The sequence below is a fragment of the Bidens hawaiensis genome, unplaced genomic scaffold, assembly GCF_021521415.1.
Source record: "Bidens hawaiensis isolate Kalapana, Puna unplaced genomic scaffold, B.hawaiensis_p1.1 tig00062157_1, whole genome shotgun sequence".
NCBI classification, from domain to species: domain Eukaryota; kingdom Viridiplantae; phylum Streptophyta; class Magnoliopsida; order Asterales; family Asteraceae; genus Bidens; species Bidens hawaiensis.
This window is the reverse complement of record NW_027501146.1, coordinates 24,235-31,420: the sequence shown is the minus strand read 5'-3', so window position 1 is coordinate 31,420 and position 7,186 is coordinate 24,235.

Below are 7,186 nucleotides of genomic sequence, written 5' to 3'. Positions count from 1 at the left end.
GAAGGGATAACACGCACCCATCAAGCCGAAACCCCCGGTGGACGCCACTCACCAAAAGCGTCACGGAGATATTTGCCACCGAAAAACTCCTATGGCCAAAAGCTCCAATGGTCCGGCAGCGACATAACGCGGATCAGAGCAAATCTTGTGACTTCCACGGGACAAAGGGTCACACCACTGAGGAGTGTATATCCTTGAGGGATATTGTTGAAACATTTGTCAATGATGGAAAACTTACACACCTTGTGACATCAATCAAGAATGGAGGGAAGAATGATAACCGATACAAAAGCAACGGACGAAAGCCCGTTGACATCAGCATCCACATGGTTCATAGTAACGTCAGAGGAAGAAAAAGATGAACGACAGAACCATGCGCGTGGAAGGAAGCTGAGGTGCGCTTCCTGCGAGTGCCAGGAGGACCCAGCAAAGAAGGCCCTATCGTCATCAAAAGCCAGCTGGGGCACTACATCACTTCCCGCACTCTTGCTGACAACGGCGCCTCGTCAACGGTTATGTACAGGCAGTTCTTCGACAAGCTAGACGACGAAGAAAAGGAACGCCTGGAAACGGTCTACGCCTCGATGGAAGGGTTCGACGGCAGCACAAACACCCCCTGGGTATCCTATCTTTCCCCGTCATTCTCACAGACGGGAAACACCCCCGCACAAAAGACGTGGACTTTGTCGTAATGAGGAAGCCACACCACACATACGACATTCTCTTCGGGAGAGACGGGATGGCAAGATTCAATGCCGTGGTATCTTCAGTCCACGGCATGATGGGATGGCCAACAGCTGAGGGTGTAGCGATGATCACCGGTATTCCCCAGGTATGCATCGCATCTGTCTCATCAAAACCCAAACCAAAGATGGCTAAACCAACAATCACCGAACCAGAAGAATGGGCCTTCAATGGCAAATACCCTGACCAGGCTGTTACCATTGGCCCAACAGTCACTGATCCTACGCGCACCTTACTCAAACGTTTACTACAGAAAAACGCTGACATCTTCGCGTGGACACCAGCTGACATGACTGGTGTACCTCGAAGTAAGGCAGAGCATAAGCTCAAGTGTGACCCGGCTTTTACGCCAGTCATACAAAAGCGCAGAGTAATGGGGGCGGAACAAGCTAACGCGTGTAGAACCCAAGTCAAGGAACTCCTTGACGCGGGCATCGTACGCGTTAGCAGATATCAAACATGGGTTGCAAATCCCGTCATGGTACCGAAGTCTAACAACAATGGCGCATGTGCATGGATTTCAAAGACTTAAACAAAGCATGCCCCAAAGATTGTTACCCGTTACCCGAAATTGATCTTAAGGTAGATTCGTTAGCACCGTATCGCCTTAAATGCTTCCTTGATGCGTATAAGGGGTACCATCAAATCCACATGGCCGTTGACGATCAGGACAAAACCGCATTTCGGACGCCCGATGGCACATTTTGTTATCAAATGATGCCATTCGGACTTAAGAATGCCGGGTCCACATACCAACGCCTGATGGACAAAGAGTTTCATGCCCAAATTGGGAGGAACTTGGAAGTCTACATGGATGACTTGGTCATCAAAAGCCCTGACCCAGAAACGATGTTGAAAGACATCGAAGAAACTGTCAACACGCTCAGAAAGATAAACATGAAGCTCAACCCGAGCAAGTGTTCCTTTGGGATGGAAGAAGGGAAGTTCTTAGGAGTCATTGTTACTAAAGATGGCTTCAGAGCGAACCCTGAAAAGGTCGAAGCCATTATCAAAATGGAATCACCTACTACCATCAAGCAAGCTCAGACACTGAATGGACGCCTAGTCGCACTTAACCGCTTTTTGGCAAACCATGCGGATAGGTCGTTCCCATTCGTGTCAACATTGAGAAACTGTTTAAAGAAAACGCACTTCCGCTGGACACCAGAAGCGGAAACAGCTTTTCAGGAAATTCGGTCACGCTTGATCGAACTCCCAACGCTCACAGCACCAGAAGCGGGGGAGGAATTAATCCTATACCTTTCCGCCACAGATAGAGCAACCGGGGCCGTCCTGCTAGTAGAGCGAAAAAGCATCCAGATGCCAATCTACTATGTTAGCCGTGTCCTAACAGACGTAGAAACCCGGTACTCTACTCTGGAAAAAATAGTCTTAGCACTTGTACAGGCTTCACGCAGGCTAAGACGATATTTCCAAGGTCACCCAATCACCATTCTCACCAACTTCAAACTCGCAAACGTTCTAGGCAAACCTGAATTGTCAGGACGCCTAGCCAAATGGGCAATAGAATTGGGAGAATACGCGATAAAGTACAAGCCGAAGCCAGCCATAAAAGGCCAGGTCTTGGCCGACTTTATTGCAGAAGTCCCCGCTTCGCGGGAGAAAGAGTGCCAGGAGGAGGCTCAACCCTCTCCAGCACAGGACATCGATGATGTCTGGCGACTCTACACTGATGGAGCAGCCAGCAACGAGGGCTCAGGCGCAGGGTTGAAACTAACCAACCCAGCAGGCCAAGAATACACTTACGCTATTCGACTGGATTTTCCAAGTACAAATAACGAAGCGGGGTATGAAGCATTCTTGGCCGGGCTGAGAATTGCGCGTAAGATGGGAGTGAAAAACTTGGAAGCCCACGTGGATTCCATGTTAGTAGCCAACCAAATAAACGGGACGTACACGGCCGTGAACGACACAATGGCCCTGTACCTCGCACAAGCAAAAACCCTTATGCGCGACTTTAACGATTGTAAGGTCATACACGTCAAGCGTAGCGAAAACAAATCTGCGGATGCGTTAAGCAAGCTTGCATCATTAGCCTTCACCCACTTGGGAAAGGACATCCGCATTGAACTCCTTGGAGCACCATCAGTCCCGCACAAGGAAATCTGTGTCATCCAAACCGGCACAGAAACGTGGATGACACCAATAATAAATTACCTTGCGGCGGGTATACTACCAGAGTCAAAAACACAGGCAAGAAAAATACGCTGTAAAGCACTGAACTATCAACTCATCGATGACATCCTTTACAGGCGTAATTTTCTTGGCCCACTCCTAAGATGCGTGGACAACCAAGATGCTGGCTACCTCCTAAGGGAAGTGCACTAGGGCATCTGTGGAGTACACGCAGGTCCACGCGCTGTTGTAGCTAAGCTAAATAACGAGGGATACTTTTGGCCGGGGATGCATACAGATGCGCTGGCATACATCAGAAAGTGTAGGTCTTGCCAACTCTATGCACCCAACACGCATCGCCCGAATAATGAACTTGTTCCAGTCACCTCTTCATGGCCATTTCAGAAGTGGGCCATCGATGTGACAGACCCATTTCCCACAGCAGCAGGGAACGTTCAGTTTCTGGTGGTAGCCATCGACTACTTCACCAAGTGGATAGAAGCAAAACCCTTAGCCCAAACAACCGCAAAACATATCAAAAAATTTATTTGGGAATTTATTATTTGTCGTTTTGGACTTCCCCAGAATTTGGTGAGCGATAACGGCACCAACTTTGCTGACAAGAAGCTACAAAAGTGGATGGAAGAACTTCAAATCACCCACACCTTTACCTCAGTGGCGCACCCGCAGGGTAATGGTGAGGTGGAAAGAGCAAATAAGAGCATCGTCGACGGCATAAAGAAAAGACTCTTGGAACACAGATCCGGCTGGGTGGACGAAGTTCCATACGTTCTTTGGGCAAACAGAACGCTGAAAAAGGCCAGTACGGGAGAAACCCCGTTCAGCCTCACTTATGGCACTGAAGCCATGGTCCCGGTCGAAATTGGTTTACCCTCACCAAGGGTCTTGATTCAGCCAGAAGACAATGATACGGAAAGACGGTTAGACCTTATGCTAACCGAAGAACGCAGAGACTTAGCCGCAGCGCGTGAAGAGAACTACAAGCGACAAATGCAAAAGTACTACAACACGCGGGTAAAACTCTGCAACTTCAATGTCGGAGACTACATACTGCGTAACAACGAGGCTTCAAACCAAGAACGCCTAGGAAAGTTGGCCCCGGTCTGGGAAGGGCCATACATTAACAAAGAAGTTTTGGGAAAGGGCGCATACCGGCTCGAAAGGCTCGATGGCACCCCCATCCCAAGAACATGGAATGGAGCTCAATTACGCAAATGTTACATGTAGATCAATTCCAAACTTATAAAGAAAAGGCCTAGAGCCACTTCTAATGGAAATGATTCTCCTTTATCACATTGTGTTGATAGCCTTACCTTTATACTTATTCAAAACACTGATATGCCGGTATTCACCGGATAAATAAGTGGGGAAGTAAGTCGTTGAGTGTGGAAGGCGGCAAAACCCGCATAAACACAAAAAACGGCAAAAATTTATAAGGAAAAGATGAGAAAACCTTCACGCAGGTCAGTTATAGGTGAAGTTTGGTCATCCCACTAAATGAAAGCGACGGTCCTACCCGCACAACCATGATAGAGAAAACTGAACATTAACCTATTGACAACCGCGCGTCGAGAGGTTAACTTATTCAAAACACTGATATGCCGGTATTCACCGCATAAATAAGTGGGGAAGTAAGTCGTTGCGTGTGCAAGGCGGCAAAACCCGCATAAACACAAGAAACGGCAAAAATTTCTAAGGAAAAGATGAGGAAAACCTTCACGCAGGTCAGTTATAGGTAAAGTTTGGTCATCCCACTAAATGAAAGTGAGGGTCCTACCCGCACAATCATGATAGAGGAAACTGAACATCAACCTATTGACAACCGCGCGTCGAAAGGTTAACTTATTTAAAACACTTAGACAATTTCTAAGGAAAAGATGAGGAAAACCTTCACACAGGTCAGATATAGGTAAAGTTTAGCCAAGTGAAAGTGACGGTCTTACCCGCACAATCACGAAAGATAGCAAAACTTTAACCTATCATCTGCCACGTTGAAAGGTTAACTTATCCAAACTACTCAAGAAATTGCTAAGTTAAACTAAAATATGCGTGAAACAAAGATTCAAAAATAAGAGGGAATATACCCCCTTACCTTGGTAACCAAGAAACCATAAGACAAGTGCGGGTACAGTGTCAAGGCGAAACCTTTCACATACTTAGCACCTGCAGGGAATTGAAGCCAATAATACCTTGGTAACCAAGAAACCGTAAGACAAGTGCGGGTATAGTGTCAAGGCGAAACCCTTCACATACTTAGCACCTGCAGGGAATTGAAGCCAAGAATACCTTGGAAGTCAAGTAACTATAAGACGAGTGCGGGTACAGTGTCAAGGCGAAACCCTTCACATACTTAGCACTTGCAGGGAATTAAAACCAAGAAGGATCTTTTGGGCCATGCTTGTGGAAAGGGAAATAACATCCCCGCATAGCGGGAACGTTGAGAACTAGATTGTTTGAAGCTCCAAGATGGAATTGGTTGTTTAACATAATTGATCACTATGTCTAAAACTACCAAAACCTCGTGGAGAATCTACACAAGTGAAACTCAACGCTCCTGACTTGCGAGGAGGTTACACACCTACCCGCATCATACCCAAAGATCAAGCAGAAAAGTCGGGAATTTCTGCACGTGACATTAGGAAAGCCGCGGGAAGAATCCCCACGGAAAACCTTAAAACTAAAAACCTTTTTCAAAACCCTTTGCTTAAGTCCAAAAGTTCACCTCACTTATTAACAATTCATGAGAAGAACATTGAACTGGGGGGACTTGAAGAGGTAGGTCCCAGCAGGGCCCAGTTGGACCCGCAAGACTCACCTTGAAGAGGGACGTCTGCGCAAAGACCAACTGGTTCCGCAGGACCCACCATGCTCAGAGAGATGAAGACCTTACGCGCAGTACGCAAGCTGTTCCCGCAGGAAAAGCCTCCCAATGGTGAAGTACCCCGCCTGTTCCCGCAGCTGTGGATACAAGCCATCAGGGAAGGCTACCCGCACTAATAGCAAGGCTACACGCACAAGGCACTAACTCTCAATAATTCAGTAATGTCATCTGAAGAAGGAATGAGCAAGGCGGGAATACTCCCGCCCAAATGAGCCAGTCCGTACGCTTCTGGAGGATCTTTTGTACTATACCTGCCAAGATATGGACAAAATAGACAAGATCTGACCAAAGCAGCCCATGAACCAATCACAGGGTGACAGCTCACTGACAACAGTACGACGAGGAGCACGCTCTAGTACAAAATGTCACTATCAGCCGCTGCCTACTCACCAACCCTTGTCGTGGCACGTACATAGCCTGCAGTTGGTGGAAAAGGAATAGTACACAGCCGGCCATGTCACTATCAGCCGCTGCCTACCCACCAACCACCAGCATGGCACGTGCGTAGCCCACAGTTGGTAGAAAAGGAATATTATACAGCTGGCTGTACCTGCTTGGAAACCTACCTTCGGCTATAAATACTCCAACACCTTGGAACGGTATCATATACTATCTTATACCATCACATATCTAATCTGCTCTAGCTATTTCTCTTAATATACATTTATATTCAGAGCAATCTAGTCTGATTCTCACGCCGAAGGGTGGTCACAAGGAGGTACCCCCCTTTCTCAGTGACGAGCTCACGGTGTCTGTTTTGCAGGTCATCAGAAGAATAACCATCTTTGCCGGACCTAACCCTCGTGGGAAACATCTACTTGACCCTAAGATTATCCGTAATCTGCCGGGGTCACTTAGTGTTTCTTCAACCGCTTTTGTGGATTATATATGTGTGATATAATTAAGCCACGAAATGTATAAATCAAATGAACCAACAAAAAATGGCGATGACACGCATGATGAGAGGCCCGAAGGCGGTGTTCTCGCAACCATCACGCGTGATGGTGTCTTCATCACGCACCACCCCCGGTCCCCTAATAAAACTTTTAGAGTAACCGCAAGAAAAATAAATCAGAAATCTTGATTGCTATTGCTATTGTGCAAAGTTGTGCTCTGTTAGCCGTCATAGGCTCATAGCAGCGTATTGTATTTCTGTCTCTACCATCTTAAAATTTAGAGTTTAATAAGTAGTGATTATATAAATTTATAAATTTACTATTCAATCTCTCAATAAATATATACGAACTAGGATTTATGACCCCGCGCTTCGCAACGGGACCATTAAACCGAACAAAAAAACATATTTAAAAGGTTAAACCACGAACGTGTTGTGAGTCTATGCGAAATCAACATGAATCGATGCATCGGGTTACGACATCAAAAGTAAACAAAAGAAATAAACCT